Genomic DNA, 21,930 nt, shown 5'->3' with positions numbered 1-21,930 from the left:
TTCACGTGCTGTTCCAGCCACTGAAGGCCCCCTCAGCTGTCTCTGAAAATATCCTATCCTTCCTACAGGATCAAATGCAACAGTCCCTGTGAGGCATTTTCTGCTCCACCTGGAAGTGTATTAGTTATAACCGCCTCTGAGTTCCAGACCTCCATTCTAACTCCTATCAGAGCACTCTCCACATTGTATTATACTCTGCTTATTAGACAGTCTCTAGACTTTCTACTAAAGTGGGAGATGTGGGCTGAAGATGTACATTTGGGTCTGGACCAGTTTTCACTTTATCCTTCCTTGCGTCAACCAAGTTGTTAGGAATTCACTCAATGTTCAGGTAACTAGACACTGATCAAGCATTTGTTTGAGAGGGTATCTGGGTATCCTCCCTGGATTTAGAGAGGAGAGGAGGAAAGGTGGAATAGAGAAAGAGTGGAGCTGCAGTTCCTGTGTCTCTGCTTATTTCCGTGTTTCAAGAGTACTTGTTTGGATTTCTCTATGCTGTGTCCGCAGTGATTCTTCTAGGGTGTACATCCTATCACATTGTTCCCTGCTTCCAAACTTTCAAAGGCTTCCCATTGCCCTTTGGATAAATTCCAAATAGCTTCACCTGGCTCAGGAGGTCCTTCAGGACCAAGCCCCCTCCTAACCCTCCAACTGGAAATACATTTGGTGAGTAAAACAGAATAGTCCTTACTTTGCAAGCACACAGCACAGGAGGAGTAGACACTGACTCACAATCACACAACTAAATGCATAGCCATGCAGCGTAGCCAAGGATGGGTACCCTGTACTACAGCAGTGGGAGGGCCGACAAGAAGCTTTCTTGTGGAAGCTTCTTTTCAGGTAAGGTCTAGAGAGCAGCCAGAAAGCTAACCATATACGGAAGTCAGGTAAAGATGATTTCAGGCTCTCTGATAGGAATGCATACAGAGAGCCATGCTGGTCATGGATGCCACATTGAGGATTCGGAATTTTTGTCTAGGAGCAATGGGATTTGTTAAATGGTCTGAGGTAATGGGCCTGACCTGATCTGACTCACATTTCTAGAAAAAAGAGTATTGGAGAGGAGCCAGAGGAGAAGACAGGACCAAGCAAGAGCTCATGGTGACTGCGACTATGGTAGAAAAGGAGAGAAACATGTGGATTTAAAAAGCATTTAACCAACAGAATCAGCAAGAGCTAGTGGTGGACTAGTGTGTGCATAGATTCAAGGGATTAGATCTGATAGACAGAGAGCCTCAAGAACTATGGACAGAGGTTCATGACACTGTACAGGAAGCAGTGATCAAAACCATCCCCAAGAAAAAGAAATGCAAAGAGGCAAAATGGTTGTCTGAGGAGGTCTTACAAATAGCTGAGAAAAGGAGAAGCAAAAAGCAAGGGAGAAAGGGAAAGATATACACAATGAGTGCAGAGTTCCAGGGAAAGGCAAGGAGAGATAAGAAGGCCTTCTTCAGCTAACAATGCAAAGAAATAGGGGAAAACAACTGAATGGGAAAGACTAGAGATTTCTTTAAGAAAATTAGAAACAGCAAGGGAACATTTCATGCAAAGATTGGCACAATAAAGGACAGAAACGGTATGGACCTAACAGAAGCAGATGATATTAAGAAGAGGTGGCAAGAATACACAGAAGAACTACACAAAAAAAGAATTTTTAATGACCTAGATAACCACAATGGTGTGATTACTCACCTAGAGCCAGACACCCTGGAGTGCAAAGTCAAGTGGGCCTTAGGAAGCATCACTAAGAACAAAGCTAGAAGAGGTGATGGAATTCCAGCTGAGCTGTTTCAGATCCTGAAAGATGAGCTGTTAAGGTGCTGCACTCAAAATCCCAGCAAATTTGGAAAACTCAGCAGTGGCCGCAGGACTGGAAAAGGTCAGTTTACATTCCAATCCCAAAGAAAGGCAAGGCAAAGAATGTTCAAACTACTACACAACTGTACTTATTTCACATGCTAGCAAGGACATGCTCAAAATCCTCCAAGGCAGGCTTCAACAGTACATGAACCGAGAACTTCCAGATGTCCAAGCTGGATTTAGAAAAGGCAGAGGAACCAGAGATCAAATTGCTAACATCCATTGGATTATAGAAAAATCAAGAGAATTCCAGAAAACATCTACTTCTGCTTCATAGAACGTCCAGATGTTCAAGCTGGATTTAGAAAAGGCAAAGGAACCAGAGATCAAATTGCCAACATCCGTTGGATCATAGAAAAAGCAAGAGAGCTCTAGAAAACATCTACTTTTCCTTCACTGACTACGTTAAATCCTTTGACTGTGTGTATCACAACAAACTGGAAAACCCTTAAAGAGATGGGAATACCAGACTACCTTACCTGTCTCCTGTGAAACCTGTATGCAGGTCAAGAAGCAATAGCTAGAAAAGGATATGGAACAATCAACTGTTTTCAAATTGGGAGAGGAGTACATCAAGGCTGTATATTGTCACCCTGCTTATTTAACTTACATGCAGAGTACATCATGTGAAATGTTGGGCTGGATGAAGCACAAGCTGGAATCAAGATTGCTGGGAGAAATATCAATAACCTCAGATATGTAGATGATATAATCCTTATGGCAAAAAGCAAAGAGGAACTAAAGAACCTCTAGATTAAGGTAAAAGAGGAGAGTGAAAAAGCTGGCTTAAAATTCAACATTCAAGAAACTAAGATCATGGCATCTGGTCCTGTTACTTCATGGCAAAAGATGGGCAAATGATGGAAACAGTGACAAACTTTATTTTCTTGGGCTCCAAAATTACTGCAGATGGTGACTACAGCCATGAAATTAAAAGATGCTCGCTCCTTGGAAGAAAAATTATGACAAACCTAGACAATGTGTTAAAAAGCAGACATATTACTTTCTCTACAAAGGTCTGTCTAGTCAAAGCTATGGGTTTTCCAGTAGTCAAATATGGATGTGAGTGTTGGACCATAAAGAAGGCTGAGAGCTGAAGAACTGATACCTTCAAACTGTGGTGTTGGAGAAGCCTCTTGAGAGTTCCTTGGACAGCAGGGAGATCAAATCAGTCCATCCTATAGGAGATCAGTCCTGGGTGTTCATTGGAAGGACTGATGTTGAAGCTCAAGCATCCAATACTTTGACCATCTGATCTGAAAAGCTGACTCACTGGAAAAGACCCTGTTGCTGGGAAAGAGAGAAGGCAGGAGGAGAAGGGGATGACAGAGGACAAGATGGTTGGATGCACCATCGACTCAATGGACATGAGTCGAGCAGACTCCGAGAGATGGTGAAGGACAGGGAAGCCTGGCATGCTGCAGTCCATGAGATCGCAAAGTCAGACACAATGAGCAAGTGAACAACAACAAAGTGCGTGCATGCTCAGTTGCTTCAGTCGTGTCCAACTCTTTGCAGCCGTATGAATAGTAGCCCTCCAGGCTCCTGTGTCCATGGGATTCTCCAGGAGAGAATACTGGAGTGAGCTGCCATGCCCTCCTCCAGGGGATCTGCCCAGCCTAAGGACGGAACCCATGTCTGTTATGTCCCCTGCATTGGCAGGTGGGTTCTTTACCATGAGCACCACCTGAGAAGCCCAGTGGTGGACTAGACATGAGAACTAAGGAGATGAAAGTGTCCTGTAACTGGATGGATGTGGTAACTTCACTTAGACCACACCCCCAGGTTTAGCTGGACACACTGAGTGTGGGGTACCATCTACATCCAAGTTGAGATTTAATGTGGAATATGGGTCTGGAGCTCAAAGCAGACGAGTGGGCTAGAGGTACCCAGTGGGGGGCCAGAAGTGTTCAGATGGCATTTGAAACCTTGGGAGGGGACAAGGAGAGAACTGGGTCCAAGAACTAAGCTTGGAAACATTCAACATTCAGTGCAAGTTGAAAAGATTCATATTACTTTCAATGGAAATAAAATTGCCCAGAGTTTGTGCATTTCTGAAAGTCTTTGAATATCTAGAAGTCAAGGGTTGAGCTGTACCTCTGCCTCATCCTCAGAATAATGTCTTGCTCATAGTAGGAACTTAAAATATTTGATTAAAAAAATCTAGATACATGGTGTAATGATCTTATTTGCAAAGCAGAAATAGAGACACATATGGACACCAAGGCTGTAAGTGGGGCGTGGGATGATTTGGGAGATCAGGACTGACATGTATACACTACTGATACTATGTATAAAGTAGATCACTAATGAGAACCTACTGTGTAGCTCATCAGTAACTAATGTTACTTAGTGCTCTGTGGTGATCTAAATGGGAAGGGAATCCAAAAAAGGGGATACATGTACATGTATGGCTGATTCACTTTGCTGTACAGTAGAAATTAACACATTGTAAAGCAACCATACTCCAGTAAAAAGTAATTAAAAAAAAAACTTCTCTCCTAAAGAAAAAGGAGTCACTAATCAATGGCTGCTGCTACTGCTGCTAAGTCACTTTAGTTGTGGCTGACTCTGTGCCATCCCATAGACGGCAGCCCACCAGGCTCCCCGGTCCCTGGGATTCTCCAGGCAAGAACACTGGAGTGGGTTGCCATTTCCTTCTCCAATGCATGAAAGAGAAAAGTGAAAGTGAAGTCGCTCAATTGTGTCTGGCTCTTAGCGACCCCATGGACGGCAGCCCACCAGGCTCCTCTGTCAATGGGATTTTCCAGGCAAGAGTACTGGAGTCGGGTGCCATTGTCTTCTCTGTAATCAATGGCACGTGTGATCAATTACTTATTAACACAACACTTAATTTAAAAAGAGTCAATGCTTACTAATTGGAGCTATGGTCCCTTTTGGGCATAGAGATTGTAAATCTGTCAGTACTGCCCTTGTGTACACACACTCACATACTTGCTCACTCACACATGCCCCATGTCCCTCACTTCACCCTGATTCCCCACCCCCACCCCCACGCTTTCCTACCATTTAGGCAAAACACATGGGGAAAACCTATTTTTCATCCTAACATTCTTAACATGTTAGGGTGTTAACTTGTATTTTCAAATTAAAGCTAAATGGGCTTTAAAAAAAAATACCATGCTGGGATTTTCCATCATCCTATCAGCATAAGCAGTCATGAGCTGACATTGAGGACTCTTTTCTAGATACCATTTACCTTCCCTCTCTTGCTTAAGTTAGGCTTGAAAAAAGGTTTGGAAAGGAGTTCACTGTTCTAAAACATTTTTTAGGTTTTCTAATCAGCTCACTTCTAGCAGTGAGCACAGTGACTCATCCGATACACTTTTAAGTGCCCCAGAAAACATCTGAATTCACTATCCCTGTGGTTGACTTCAATTAGCTGCCTTTCTTCATTAAGAAGAGCTATCAAATTGTGATAACACAATATCAGTTCAGTTCTGTCACTGAGTCATGTCCCATTCTTTGCGACCCCATGGATTACAGCACGACAGGCTTCCCTGTCCATCACCAACTCCCGGAGCCTACTCAAACTTATGTCCATCACTTTGGTGATGCCATCCAACCATCTCATTCTCTGGTGTCTCCTTCCCCTCCTGCCTTCAATCTTTCCCAGCATCTTTTCCAATGAGTCAGTTCTTCGCATCAGGTGGCCAAAGTACTAGAGTTTCAGCTTCAGCATCAGTCCTTCCAAAGAATATTCAGGACTGATTTCCTTTGAGACTGACTGGTGGATCTCCTTGCAGTCCAAGGGATTCTCAAGTCTTCTCCAACACCACAGTTCAAAAGCATCAATCCTTCGGAGCTCAGCTTTCTTTATAGTCCAACTCTCATATCCATACATGCCTAGTGAAAAACCACAGCTTTGACTAGATGGACCTTTGTCCGTTAAGTAATGTCTCTGCTTTTTAATATGCTGTCTAGGTAGGTCATAGTTTTTCTTTCAAGGAGTAAATATCTTTTAATTTCATGGCTGCAATCACCATCTGCAGTGATTTTGGAGCCCAAGAAAACAGTCTGTTACTGTTTTCACTGTTTCCCCATCTATTTGGCATGAAATGTTGGGACCAGATGCCATGATCTTGGTTTTCTGAATGTTGAGTTTTAAGCCAACTTTTTCACTGTCCTCTTTCACTTTCATCAAGAGGCCCTTTAGTTCTTCTTCGCTTTCTGCCAGAAGGGTGGTGTCATCTGCATATCTGAGGTTATTGATATTTCTCCCAGCAATCTTGATTCCAGCTTGTGCTTCATCCAGCCTGGAATTTCAAATGATGTACTCTGCATATAAGTTAAATAAGCAGGGTGACAATATACAGCCTTGATGTACTCCTTTCCCGACTTGGAACCAGTCTGTTGTTCCATATCCAGTTCTAGCTATTGCTTCTTGACCTGCAAACAGATTCCTCAGGAAGCAGGTCAGGTGGTCTGATATTCCCATTTCTTAAAGAATTATCCACAGTTTTTTTGTGACCCACACATCAAAGTCTTTGGCATAGACAATAAAAGCAGAAGTAGATGGTTTTCTGGAACTCTTTTGCTTTTGTGATGATCCAATAGATGTTGCCAATTTGATCTCTGGTTCCTCTGCCTTTTCTAAGTCTAGCTTGAATATCTGCAAGTTCACAGTTCACTGACTGTTGAAGCCTGGCTTGGAGATTTTTTGAACATTACTTTCCTAGTGTGTGAGATGAGTTCAATTGTGTGGTAGTTTGAGCATTCTTTGGCATTGCCTTTTTTTGGGACTGGAATGAAAACCGACCTTTTCCAGTCCTGTGGCTACTGCTGAGTTTTCCAGATTTGCTGGCATATTGAGTGCAGCACTTTCACAGCATCATCTTTCAGGATTTGAAAGAGCTCAACTGGAATTCCATCACTTCCACTAGCTTTGTTCATAGTGATGCTTCCTAAGTCCCACTTGACTTCGCATTCCAGAATGTTGGCTCTAGGTGAGTGATCACACCATTGTGATTATCTGGGCCATGAAGATGTTTTTTGTATAGTTCTTCTGTGTATTCTTGCCACCTCTTCTTAATATCGTCTGCTTCTGTTAGGTCCATACCATTTTTGTCATTTAGTGTGCTCACCTTTGCATGAAATGTTCCCTTGGTATCTCTAATTTTCTTGAAGAGATCTCTAGTCTTTCCTGGTCTATTGTTTTCCTCTATTTCTTTGCATTGATCACTGAGGAAGGCTTTCTTATCTCTCCTTGCTATTCTTTGGAACTCTGCATTCAAATGGGTATATCTTTCCTTTTCTCCTTTGCCTTTACCTTCTCTTCTTTTCTCAGCTATTTGTAAGACCTCCTCAGACAACCATTCTGCCTTTTTGCATTTCTTTTTCTTGAGGATGGTCTTGATCACTGCCTCCTGTACAATGTCATGAACCTCCGTCCATAGTTCTTCAGATCTAATGCCTTGAATCTATTTGTCATTTCCACTGTATCATTGTAAGGGATTTGATTTAGGTCATATCTGAATGGTCTAGTGGTTTTCCCTACTTTCTTCAATTTAAGTCTGAATTTGGCAGTAAGGAGTTCATGATCTGAGCCACAGTCAGCTCCCGGTCTTATTTTTGCTGACTGTATAGAGCTTCTACATCTATACATACAAATATTATGTGTATATATACATATATACACATACATACAAAGTGTGCTACATTGTAATTTTAGGATGGGAGCCTTTCCTGATTCTTATTCTGCTGGGATATGACATTATCATTTCCTCAGCTCTGAAATATTCTTGAGTACTAGCATCGCAGCAGAGAACAAAGGCTTTGCAAAAGTGCTCGCAGCGTACCATGAAGAGCAAGAGTAATGAGGAAAGTCCCCTACTTAGGGAGAGGGGATCCACACAGAAGAATCTGGGGGAAGAGAAATCAAATGATGCATTTAACGTCTGATCTACCTAAGTTACAGCTGATTAGCTCAAAAGACAAAGTAACATAAAAATCACAGTGTTAGACCACACACATCCTGAAAGGAAGAACTGTCTCCATCTCTGCATCTCTTCAGCACCCAGCACTGGCTGGACAGGAGTGTACAATTGATCCACAGCAAAGATCTGTTACATTAATGGACTAACAACCAGAGGGTACTTACAGTCTACAATACGCTTTTCACTTATTGCCTATTGTCAGTCTTCTAGCTCCTTGAAAACTGGCTACTGTGACCTGATTTTTAGGAAACTAAGGCTCAGAAAAGTTAAGAACTCACCCCAAATCACATAGTACATAAAACCAGGATTGAATTCCATACATGTTTGTCTCCACATAGATTATTTTCCAGCCCATACTTACTGATACAATAAATGCTCACTAAAAGCCTACTGTCCTCTCAGTGCTGTGCTTAGAGACAGGTTACGCGGATAGGCATGCATACCCTTCAAGGAGCCGGCACTCTGGTAAGGGGAAGCAGACATGTAAACAGTGTACTCTAAGTGCTAGAACTGGGGGAGTGAACTGGTGCTTCTGAGGATGCATGCACCGGAGGGCTTGGATAATGCTGCTTGACTAGGATACTTGAAAATTTTTAATGCAATTCTGAAAGGCATCACTTGCTTCAAACACACACTCAGTTCCTCCCTGAGAGGGGAACTGTGTGCAGAAGCAGAAACATGCAGGCACGCATTGTCACTTCTAGGTTGTTTATGTTGAATAAGATAAATGACTTTGCTGGACCTGTCCAGTGGTTTCAGCAACAGTATTAAGAAGAAACCTTGAGGTAGTCCAAGGCCACATCATGGTGGGGGTTCAGGAGACCAGAGTGCCAAGGCCAGATAAAATGATGATAACATTTCAGAGGATGGATTTAAGCGTCACCTTTCCCCACTGGGAAAGCCATATGTTTCCTCAAGGACTGTTATTTGTGGCCAAACTGAGATGCTTTGTTCCCTTTTAAATGGGCCATTCTCTTCACATCTTTTCTCATAACAAACATGTCCATGTCAGACTCCAGGAGGAATTTAAATGGTGCTGTTTGAAACACCTCCCAGATGGTGGCTCCCTTTGTGGCTGCTAATTTTTCACCAATGAAATGAGATGGCAGATACAAAAGTTCCATTATCATTTTGTATTTGTTATTATTGTCACAGCAAAATATTTCCTAGAATATAATATAAATATAAAGATGATAAGTTCACGAATATATTTCCAGGTGTGGAGACTTTGAAAAAAATATATATGCATTTTTGCCTTATTATAAAAAAGACTAGCAAAAGCAGAATTTGTCTCCAGTCCCGTCACTTATTCAAATCAATGTTCCCATTTAACACTGTCACCTTTCAATCCCTGTGCATATGATTGGGAACATCATGTATGGATAAAAATTATATCATGCATGAATACTTCACACTGGGAACTGATTATCCCTTAATTAAACAATCACCTCACTTTTAGAGAGAGCTAAAGAGACACAACCGTGAGGATAGAAATGCAATAAATTACAAATTTGGCAGATACATGCAGATTATGACCTTATGGTGAATGTTTTCATGTTGGCACATGATAATTTGAAGTGCTAGCAGCAAAAGTGTCCATTTCCCTTTAATTTTATTAGTGGAAACAGGTAAAAAATATTTGAAACTCTTTGTTGGAATTTAGTGTCTATATATTTTACAGTAGTTATGCTTGTGTAGATTCTGAAGGTTGATAAGACCAGAAGGAAACTCTGGATAAATACAGCCCATATGGGATTTTAAAACCCCATTATACTTATTAATTGCATTTCAACTTTAAAGTTCAGAGCAAAAGTTACTTTCTACTAGTTAATATATTACGGTGACATTTATTTATCACGCTACTCCTTTTATAAAGCTAATTCTCAATGTTACTTGTGTTTCCACTCAGAAACACACTTGAACTTTGTACTATTTTGATCTTTATAACTTACTTTTCAAATTAAATTAACCTACTCTTTGGTCATATCTTAAAACAGCCTTTGGCTAAAAGCAATATAATTTTGATCATAATAAATCAACATTGATCTCTTGGCCTATGGACATAGCTAAGGATGAAGCAACCAAATGAGCTTTAATTTTATCTCTATTTTTTTTCCTCCCTCTCCCTTCATCCTAGCAAGTAGGGATCTGGCTTAAAGATAGCCAGAAAAAGAGAAAGGATGATTCAAAGTTTCCTGACAGGACATTTTTCATTTTTTAATATCCAGCTATGTAAGAGTTGACTGCATTTCACTGCCACATACCCAAGCAACAAAAGTACTGAAAGAGCAAATAGCTCTTCTGTATATTCCAAATTCTTTAGCTTGGCACTCAGGGATTTAATTCAAACATAATTTTCTAGGCTTCTTTCCCGTTTCAAGTTTGTACTGAAATCCAACCAGTCAACATCCTGGACCTTTCCATATCCACAGCTTTGGTTATGCTACTCAAAGCCCTGTTTGTTCAGGTTTTAAGGGTTAGAAGTCTACTTATTTAAAATAGATACTGGTTAAATGTCTCCTTCCTAATAAACCCAATCAATCTTTCATTCCCATCAATTACTTTTCACCTGCTCACGACGAGTCTGGCACTTAATAAGGCTTGGGAACTTGCAGTCTAGTGAAAAGGAAAATCTCAGGTCAGCTGCATGATGAAGAATGGTTTTAAACTGTTCCCTGCCTTATTACAAAGAGCAGTTAAGGAAGAAGAGGAATGGCTCGATGGAGGGAGGAGGGCAGTGTGAGTCAGGCTGTGTTAGGTGTGTGGAGTCCAGAATCCAGAGCAACACCAGGATCAGGTCCCAGGAAGAGAGAGGTCAGTCTTCCTGCATCATTTCTTTCCTGAGAGACATCTTCCCTCAGGCTCACACATTTCCTCTGAAATCACATGGCACTCTGTCCTTGGCATTCCTCTGCTAGGAATGACTCCCAAACACCCCGCTCCATGTTTCTTAAAACAAATCTGCCTTTTCCCCCACCTGTTCTCAACTTCCTAGCACAAATAAAGACCTCTGACCTGGTGGAAATAAAGACATTCCTCTCAAGAGGACTCCTTGCATTTTTGTATTTTATTTGCTATCAGATACAATTCACACCCACATTCACACTACACATAAACATAGGAATGTTTCATACTGCAGTAAATAATATTAAAGACAACTGTATACAGACAGCCTGCAGAACTCCCCCTCCCTGCTCTGAGCCAGGCACAGTGGTCACTATTCCAAAGGACTGAATGTGGCTTTAATACTTTAACAAACTCGGTTTTCCTTCATAGGAATATCAGTAGCACACCAGAATCTATGTAGAAAGCAGCAACCCTTCGAGCTGCTAATGTATAGAAGATATATAATGCATGTTTGTGAATTCTGCTGACTTTGATAGGAACTCCTTGTTATCACACTTAATATATGATGATATGATTAGCTGACTCTATAGTTTTGCTCATCTTACTCTTTTGAAATGTATATTTCCTTAAGGTAGCTATTTACAATGGACAAATGGTATAACTGAACAGACTCAATCCTTAACCCAAGTTGTCATTTAATTTAAGGGAATAACCAAACTTTTATCATAAGACAATATGTTAAGACTGAATTGTGTCCCCTGACCCCCAAAATTCCTATGCTGAAGTCCTAACCTTCAGTGCGCTAAGAGTCGGACACGACTGAGCGACTTCACTTTCACTTTCATTTTCATTTTCATGCATTGGAGAAGGAAATGGCAACCCACTCCAGTATTCTTGCCTGGAGAATCCCAGGGAGAGGGGAGCCTGGTGGGCTGCTGTCCGTGGGGTCGCACAGAGTCAGACACCACTGAAGTGACTTAGCAGCAGCAGCAGCAGCCCCCCTAAATTCCTATGCTGAAGTCCTAACCCTCAGTGTGGGCTAGGGCTTTTCGGAAACAGGGCAATTAAGGTTAAATGTGGTCATGAGGGTGGGGTCCTAACCCAACAGGATTGGTGGCCTTGTCAGATCTGCACGCATGCAGTGAGGAAAGTCCACCTGAGGACATACTGAGAAAGGCACCACCTACAAGCCAGGAAGATTGCTTTCTCCAGGACTGAATCAGCCAGCATCCTGAACTTGGGCTTCCCAGCCTCCAGAACTGTGAGGAGTACGTTTCTGATGTTTAAGCTATCCAGTCTATGGTATTTTGTTAGGGTATCGAGTAGACTGATAATCATACATCAGAATGAGCAGCCAGCTATAAAATATTAAGCAATTAATTTTAGCATCATTAAGAAAAATAAAACTACCAATTACAAGTATCACTATCAACTACCACATATTCTCTGATTCAAGAATCCATACATATAGCACTCTGACTTATCCTACCAAATATATCCACAGAAGGGTTACGACATCAGATTCTGATTAGAAAGGTCATGTTGCATGTCTGAATTAGTGGCTCACTTTCCCCCTCTCCTCTCCACTGCCCCCCTCTTTCTCTTTTCTTCTTCCTTCTTTTTCCCTCCTTCCCTCTTTCCCACCCTCCCTTTCTTCCTTTCCTTCTAACTATCTGTTAAGAAGTATTTGGTATTTAGCCACTTACATGCCTTGGGAGCTTTATTTTATTCTCCCTTGTGTTTAGTAGAGTGGAATCTTACATTGTGATCACTCCCTGTTCCAGACTGCTGTTCCCTGGAAAGAACAGCGTGCCAGGAACCCTCACTCAGTGTGTTCAGGTAGACTCAAGCAGTATGGTTGTGGGGTCTGGGAAAGGTGGATGAAACTGAACATCCAGGAACTACCTAGGGAGCTGGCTGCAATCTCCTCCTTGCTTTCAAAGAACACACATCTAAGGACTGTTGATTATTTACTTGACAACACAAAAGGACAGGAATACGAGCAAATGAACAAAAGCTGAAGCCAGTGATCAGATGCACAATTACTTCTAACAGCTTCCTCTTCCTCCTTCCCTAAGGAACTTGGCAGGACTTCCAGGCAAATAAATAAATATCCTGTGAAGTTATTTATTTAACCCTAGATGTGACTGATTCCCTTAGAATTAGATGCCTGACTGATGTGTGGGTTGCTATACACATAAACATTGCTGGATTTTTTTTTTTTATGAGGTAAGTAATGGTAGCTATTGTTATTTTTGTTATATGAAAGGTCTCTTTAATAATTCTACAATGAAGTCAGAGTTTTGAAATTTGGCATGTTAGTCACTCAGTTGTGTCCAACTCTTTGCAACCACATGGACTGTAGCCCACCTGAATTCCTCTGTCCGTGGAATTCTTCAGGCAAGAATACTGGAGTGGGTTGCCATCCCCTTCTCCACGGGATCTTTCCAACCCAGGGATCGCACCCAGGTCTCATGTATTGCAGACAGATTCTGTACCATCTGAGCCACCAGGGAAGCCCTACCTAAAAATTCTAGCAACACCAATAGAAATTCTAGTAATACCAATAATAATTTCTAACTTTATCCTAATATCTTACTTCTATCATTCACTTCCTAATCTTCTAATTTACATTAAGAATGACAACTTCTTTAAATTTAATAATTAGCTTAATATTTAATAGTTAACAGTCCTCAGAGAGGGCTATTTCAAAAGTTAGTATTAATGCACATATGGCCAATTAATTAATGACAAATGAGCCAAGAATATACAAAGGGGAAAAGATAGTCTCTTCAATAAATGGTGATGGAAAAACAAGGGAACGATGTGCAAAAGAATGAAACTGGAACACTACCTTATACCACATAGAAAAATTAATTCAAAATGGATCAAAGATTTGAATGTAAGGCCTGAAACCATAAAGCCTGTAGGAGAAAGCATAAGTGGTAAGCTCTTTGACATCAGTCTTGGCGATGATTTTTTCTTTTTGGATCTGACTCCAAAAACAGTGGTAACAAAAGCAAAAATAAACAAGTGGGACTAAATTAGACTAAAAATCTTCTGCAGAGCAAACAGAACCAACAAAGTGAAAAGGCAACCTACGGAACAGGAGGAAATATTTGCAAATCCAAAGTACATAAAGAATACATATAACTCCACAGCAAAAATAAATATTAATAAACAATCAAATTTAAAAATCGGCAGAGGATTTGAATAGACATTTTTTCAAAAGAAGATATGCAGATGGCCAACAGGTATATGAAAAGATGTTCTACACCATTAATCATCAGGGAAGTGCAAACCAAAACAATAAGGAAATATCTTATGCCCTTTAGAATGGCTATTATTGAAAAAAAACAAGAGATAACAAATGTTGGCAAAGATGTGGACAAGGGAACCCTTATGCATTGTTGGTAGAATTGTAGTATGGAAAATAGTAGGGAGGTTCCTGAAAAAAATTAAAAACAGAACTACCAAAAAATTCAGCAATTTTGCTTCTGGGTATCTAACTAAAAGAAAGAAAAACACTGAATCAAAAAGATATAGCTCCCTCACATTCATGACATCACTATTTACAATAGCCAAGACATGAAAGCAATCTGAGTGTCCATCACTGGAAAATAAAATGTGGTGTATATATATATATATATATATATATATATATATATATAATAGAATAGTATTCAGCCATAAAAAGGAAGTCTTGTCATTTTTGACAATATAAACTGAATGTGAGGGCATTTTAAATGCCCTCTGCAAGTAAAATAAGTCAGACAAAGAAAAATACATAATCTCACTTATATGTGGAATCTAAAAATAAAATATTTTAAAAATGTAAATCCAAAACCATAGATAAAGAGAACAGATTGGTGGCTGCCAGAGGTGGGGGGAGGGGTTGCAAAGCACTAAATGGTTGAAAGTGGTCAAAATGCACAAACTTCCAGTTATAAAATAAGTAATTCATGGGGATGTAACATTCAGCATGGTGACTATAACTAATAATACTGCACTGTATATTTGAAAGTTGTTAAAGATAGTAGATCCTAAAAATTCTTATCAGAAGAAAAAATCTAACTCTGTATATGACTCATGTTAACTACAGTTATCGTGGTGAACATTTGAATTATCATGGTGAATAATGAATTATTATGTGGTATATCTGAAACTAATAGGTTATATGAAAACTATATCTCAATGTTCAAAAGTTAGTATTTCAATATTAAAGTGAGTTTAAAACTTTCCAACATTCATTACTAAGAAAAGTATTAATTATACTTCTAATTATAAAAGAAATGTTAGTTCCAAAATTCAGTCTTTGCTTCATAATGAAACAACCAACTGAACACAAAGGCAGAAGAAGATGGGGAGATACATGAGCAAGAAAAGGCATGATTTTAATAAAAATAGCTTCTTTCAAAGGTTGCTAAACTTTGTTGCTGTGAGCATTCTATTGCAGTAGAGCTTCTCCACTGTGGGGTGAGCGGTTGGTGGTGGTGGGGAGATAAACCACTTGAAAAGTTGCTAACTTACTAAAAGCATCTATTGTGTGTGGGAATATTAGTTCCTCCTCCCTCCTAGGAGAAAAGGAAAAAAGGGAAAAAAGACTAACTGATGAAAAATGGAGTAATAAGACTAAATGAATGGGGAAAAATATTCACACTGTATACTTGTAAGTTGTATAGATATGCACATATATGTGAAACACCGAGAATTTTTTATAATTTATTGAAAATTCTACATGATTAAACATAGATCAATAGAGTGTCATGTACCAAAGTTTTGATTAATTCAAAATCTGTGATTCTGAAATCCATAAAAAAGAGAACATTATGATCCCATTTGTTCAATAAAAGTTTATGTCTCCTTCATATACATTGGGCTTCCTTGGTGGCTCAGACAGTAAAGAATCTGCCTGCAATGCAAGAGACCTGAGTTCGATCCCTGGGTCAGGAGGATTCCCTGGAGAAGCGAATGGCTACCCACTCCAGTATTCTTGGAGTGGTATCCTGGAGAGCCCTCATGGACAGAGGAGCTTGGCAGGCTGCAGTCCACGGGGTCACAAAGCGTCGGATAAGACGGAGTGACTAAGCACAGCACAGCACACATATATATGGATACAGAGAGCTCTATACAGAAACTGTCTAGAAGAACATACTCCAAACTATTAAGATGGCTCCCTCTTAGTTATTTAGTTATTTTAAAACTTACTAGAAATATCAATAACCTCAGACATGCAGAAGACACCACCGTTATGGCAGAAAGTGAAGAGGAACTAAAAAGCCTCTTGATGAAAGTGAAAGAGGAGAGCGAAAAAGTTGGCTTAAAGCTCAACATTCAGAAAACGAAGATCATGGCAGCCGGTCCCATCATTTCATGGGAAATAGATGGGGAAACAGTAGGAACAGTGTCAGACTATTTTTTGGGGCTCCAAAATCACTGCAGATTTTGACTGCAGCCATGAAATTAAAAGATGCTTACTCCTTGGAAGGAAAGTTATGAGCAACCTAGATAGCATATTCAAAAGCAGAGATATTACCTTGCCAACTAAGGTCCATCTAGTCAAGGCTATGGTTTTTCCAGTAGTCATGTATGGATGTGAGAGTTGGACTGTGAAGAAAGCTGAGTGCCAAAGAATTGATGCTTTTGAAGTGTGGTGTTGGAGAAGACTCTTGAGAGTCCCTTGGACTGCAAGGAGATCCAAGCAGTCCATTCTGAAGGAGATCAACCCTGGGATTTCTTTGGAAGGAATGATGCTAAAGCTGAAGCTCCAGTACTTTGGCCACCTCATGCGAAGAGTTGACTCATTGGAAAAGACTTTGATGCTGGGAGGGATTGGGGGCAGGAGAAGAAGGGGAAAACAGAGGATGAGATGGCTGGATGGCATCACCGAGTCAATGGATGTGAGTTTGAGTGAACTCTGGGAGATGGTGAAAGACAGGGAGGCCTGGTGTGCTGCGATTCATGGGGTCACAAAGAGTCAGACACGACTGAGCGACTGAACTGAACTGAACTGAATCACCATGAATCCAACATGCAAAATAAAAGCTATAATCTTTTTTAAAAAAACTATAATCTTGACAATGCTTATATCCATCCCACCCCTGCATCCCTGACCTGAGGGAATCATCCTCCCAACCTCATATTCATTTAAGCTTTCTCCTCATGCATGTGTGCAAGAGCTTGTTTTAGCTTTAACCTGTGCAATATTGTAGCTTCTAAACACAGGTGGCTGTTGAGCATTAAAAATCCAACTAAGAAATTGGGTTTTTCATTTTAACTAGTTTAAATTAAAAAACTCGAATTAATGTAAATTATGTTTCTGATCAACACAACTTCATTGTTTCAGTGTGATAACATTTCCCTTTAACCACTGCATTGCCTAGATACTACTTTGAAGTTCAATCAGATGCAGCTCTCTTTCTCTAGTTTTACACATAAACACATGGCAATCTAGTTGGCATCTATACATTGATTCAGGATAAATGATCTTTTCTATGCACCCATGTGATAGATGTGTAATGTGTTTGATGCAGACAGCACAGGTTATAAGACTCTCTTTGTATGTTGTAATTGACAATTAATAATCTTACAATTTCAATCATAATAAAATATTTTAGTTAAAAATAAGTATGGATACATTTTAAAATGTAAAAAGGAGGCATATCACTGATGCAGAATCAAAAGGAGATGCAGAAACCAGCACCAGAGTCAGAACAGTAAAGAAAAAAGGAGCCTGACTCAAAGTATGTTGGAAATTTCATGATGAACAGCAATTGTAATTTATTGGAGCAGAGCAAAAGGGAAAAAGCTGTTTGAAAATGGATAATATTAAGAGACATTTTTAGCAAAGACATGGCGAATTTGGTAACTTGCTTCTCAACAGTCAAAAAGAACTAATAACATTAGTTACCTGTAATCAAAATTCAACGTCCAACAAAACATTTTGAAGTGATTTTAAACAGAATCTGAGCTCATAAATTTGTCCAGCTATAAACAACTTGGATTCTAGCACAGAAAAAGAATACAGTTTTTTCAATAGCTATGTTGTTATATTCAGTTTTAAGGATATTATGATAAGATACTAAAAAGGCAGTTCATCAAAAGTGAGACATTTTTCAATCAAGCCATCAAACAATTGCCCAAAGAATGTAAGATCTTTTTAACAGTATCTAAGATCAAAGGCAATGGCACCCCACTCCAGTACTCTTGCCTGGAAAATCCCATGGATGGAGGAGTCTGGTAGGCTGCAGTCCATGGGATCGCGAAGAGTCGGACACGACTGAGCGACTTCACTTTCACTTTTCACTTTCCTGCATTGGAGAAGGAAATGGCAACCCACTCCAGTGTTATTGCCTGAAGAATCCCAGGGACAGAGGAGCCTGGTGGGCTGCCATCTATGGGGTAGCACAGAGTCGGACACAACTGAAGCGACTTAGCAGCAGTAGCAGCAAGATCAATTGGTTCAAATTTGGAAAAACACAACTACTTTTCTTTAGCTTTAGATGAGTAGTGCAACATCAAAAGTGAAAAGTGTTAGTCATTCAGTCATGTCTGACTCTTTGTGACCCCACCGACTGCAACATGCCAGGCTCCTCTGTCCATAGACTTCTCTAGGCAAGAATACTGGAGTGGGTAGCCATTCACTTCTCCAGGGGATTTTCCTGACCCAGGGATCAAACCCGGGTTTCCTTCATTGCAGGCAGACTCTACCATCTGAGTCACAAGGGAAGCCCATAACATCAAAGACACCGCCAAGTTCATACTTGGAGTCTGCCTTATCTCAGAAGACTTCCAAATTTAAGAAGAAATGTTACCAATTTGCGGCCTGAAAAACTGAATTTCTATTTAAATATTTTTAAATGCTTTATATTTGTTGAAGAATAACTTCAGCTAGATTTGAAAAAATTAAATTCTATCCTGGTAGATGGTACTTCAGCCACACTAAGTTTAAAAAAATCTGGTTTTAATACACTTTTAAAACAGGAGACATATTTCATTGCTTCATTCTACTGTATGATACACGTGTTCAGTTTTTTGAAGCAGACTCCTGAAAAGTGTCAAGAATGCCATTGTTAAATCATTCCATAAATATTTGTAAATGCCACAGATCAATGCCAAACAATGGAACTCTTAAAAGAAACAGAGCACATTTAAAGATCTGTGTTCTTTGCCAATACTTGTTAAGTCATAGAAGAAGTATAAAAGACTTATTGTATTGTTAAGTCCAATTCAAGATTTCATTAAAACAAAAAATGCTTTCCCAATATTCAATAATTAAAGACAAAAAATGGCAGAGAAATTTATATTTTTTCATTGATATATCAGACTACATGTAAATGAGATTAATTTGAAGCTCCTGATAAACAAAAAAAAGGAAATGCTGATTTGTAACCTAGGTAAAGAGGCACAAAATTCTGTGTTGAACTTGAAACTTTTCAGAGTACCATAAAAATAATTTCACACAGTTTTCTAACATAAATCAATTTTAAGAGAAATTTGAAGGATGATTTATTGGATACATTTATATGTCTTGTAAATTTATGTAATACACTTTTGAATTTAATGCTAACAATATGATTTTTTTGAGTATCAGCAAATTTATTTAACTTAGACAGTTTTGAAACTGATATGCTATTGCTTCCAAGTCAAATCAAATCTACAAAAGAAGAACCAGGAACTTCCCTGGTGGTCCAGTGGCTAAGACTCCCTGCCCCTAATGCAGGGGGCCCAGGTTCGATCCCTCGTCAGGGAACTAGATCCCACATGCCACAACTAAGACCTGGTGCAGCCAAGTAAATGAACAAAAAGTAAATATATAAAAAAAGAAGAACCAGTTGTGTCAATGCACGTGAATGTATTAAAGGAAAATAATTTTTGGTACTTGATTCATTTATAAAAACTTTTAAGAAGTATTTGGGTATGTGATTCTACTTTTTCAATCACAAATTTTATGAAATCTAATAGAGATCAAATATTTATAATAAAATTTTTGCATCCAAACTGAGACATACTATAAGTGTAAAATATACAGTGGGCTGATATAATGTAACACAAAAATATAAACTATCTCATTAATAATGTGCTATATTGATTACATTTAAAAATGATAATATCCTGGGTATTTTTAGTCAAATATAAGCTATATTAAAATTAATTTCATCTGTTAAAATATAATCACCAGAAAATGTTAAATTACCTCTATGGCTCAAATGTCATTTCTAGTATATATCTGGCACTAGCATATATCCACGGAGAGGGCAATGGCACCCCACTCCAGTACTTTTGCCTGGAAAATCCCATGGACGGAGGAGTCTGGTAGGCTGCCGTCCATGGGGTCACTAAGAGTCAGATACTACTGAGTGACTTCACTTTCACTTTTCACTTTCCTGCATTGGAGAAGGAAATGGCAACCCACTCCAGTGTTCTTGCCTGGAGGATCCCTGGGCTTCCGTCTATGGGGTCGCACAGAGTCAGACACGACTGAAGTGACTTAGCAGCAGCAGCATATATCCAGAAACGGAATTGTTGAGTTATAAGATATTTTATGGTTCAACACTGGAAAATAATGCCAAATTGTTTTCCAAAGCCACTGGACATTAGCATCAACATTACCAGAGAACATGCTAAAACACGAGCTCCCAGGCCCTTGGGATGTACCGAACAGAAACTCTGGAGGTGTGGCCCAGATGCCTGTATTTTAACATGCCCTCTAAGTGATACAAATTCACTCTGAGAAACACTGCCTAGCGTGACTTAGCACAGACTTATATCTTATACTTGGAAGAAATATGCCATTTTGAAAAGGGAAGTCCTGTCTTTGTTAAGTTATGGTCATAGTATTGAATGTTTCCATCATTTACAAATCTTGGGTACTTAGGCTTCTATAGCCCCCTGGGAGTGAGAGCTGTGCCTCTGGTGAAAGAGACTGAGAGCTACCTTTGACAGCCTAGTCACCCCAGTGCAGAAGAAAGGGCTCAGGCTTCAAAGCCAGACTGTACACCTAAATACCAACATCAGGACTTACAAGCAGTGAACTCTTAGAAGGTCTTTTACCTCCTGGAGCTTTGGTTTTCTCCACTATAAAACAGGAATTATAGCACATACCTCAAAATATGGTTGTTAGGATTAACAAGCCTCACACAAAGTGCTAGACAGAGAGAAAGGACTCCATAAATAATAGCCTTGTAAAACTAAAGCTCTGAGCAGTAGCACATGGCCAGTGAATAAGGTCATTATCCTAGGCTTCTTTGGAAATGATCCTTTGGGAAGTACATTGTCTAATAAAGCAACTATATTTTCCATGCCTGGAAAACAAAATGGAAGCAACTGTGACCCCAGTTTCAGCAGATCTCAGAAAGAGCCTTAAGACTCTGTATTTTAGGGAGTCAGTATTATAATCTAACTCTATCTTGGCCAACAGGTTAGCCAATAGCCACTTGTTATATAAACTGAGACTGCTATTTCTGATCAAGGTGGAGTAATGGGGCCCAGAACTACCCTTCTGCCTAAAACAACTAAAAAAATAGACAAGATGTATAAAACTGGCACTCAAGGTATTGGACACAGGCAATAAAGAATAGTGGTCCCTGAAGGATGGGAAACAAGCATGGTAGCCCTAGCCACTTACTGCCTGAAGAGAGATTTTAGGCTGTGCCCGGGTGCAGAGTTCCAGAGAGGAGAGAGCTACAGAGAGAGAACTCTGGAGATGTGTAGAGGTTTCCCTTCAAGTGCTCAGCGGAGTACTGATTATCACATACACACAAGGAAATAAGCTGGGGAAAGAATCATGAAAAAGAATTAGAGACAAAAATCCTTAGAGATCACACAGAGTTGGGAACAGTGCTTGTTTCTATCTTCCAGAGAGGAATATCGCATCACTCAGGAGTATTGGTTAGAGTAGAAATGTGGGTCTTACGTCAATAAAATGGGGAAGAAAAAGGGTAAATACAGCTCTAGTCCTGACTAACAATACTTGTTAATAAAATAAGGCTTAAAAGGATCAATTGCTTGTTTCCAACTAATTTAAGCACATCCCAGGATGAAGATCTGGAATATTTACAGGAATACAAAATTATCCAACATTCAACAAGGCCAAATTCAAAACACCTAACTTTCAATAGAGAATTACCAAGCATGCAAAGAAGGAGAAAAATATGACCCCCAGTGAAAAGAAAAACCAATCAACTGAAACTGACTGAGAACTGACAGAATTAGTAGACAAGGACATTGAAACAATTTTATGACTATATTTCATATGTTCAGAAGT

The 21,930-nt window shown here is 39.6% G+C and overlaps 1 protein-coding gene across 2 annotated transcripts in view; it reads right to left on the bottom strand.

Annotated features, from left to right (window-relative positions):
• The window catches only part of SAMD13 (sterile alpha motif domain containing 13), a 50,095-nt gene that overhangs the window by 18,037 nt on the left and 10,128 nt on the right, over nucleotides 1-21,930 (bottom strand). The window lies entirely within an intron of this gene.

Source organism: Capra hircus, chromosome 3, assembly GCF_001704415.2.
Source record: "Capra hircus breed San Clemente chromosome 3, ASM170441v1, whole genome shotgun sequence".
NCBI lineage: Eukaryota > Metazoa > Chordata > Mammalia > Artiodactyla > Bovidae > Capra > Capra hircus.
This window is presented reverse-complemented; position numbering and strand designations above follow the sequence as displayed.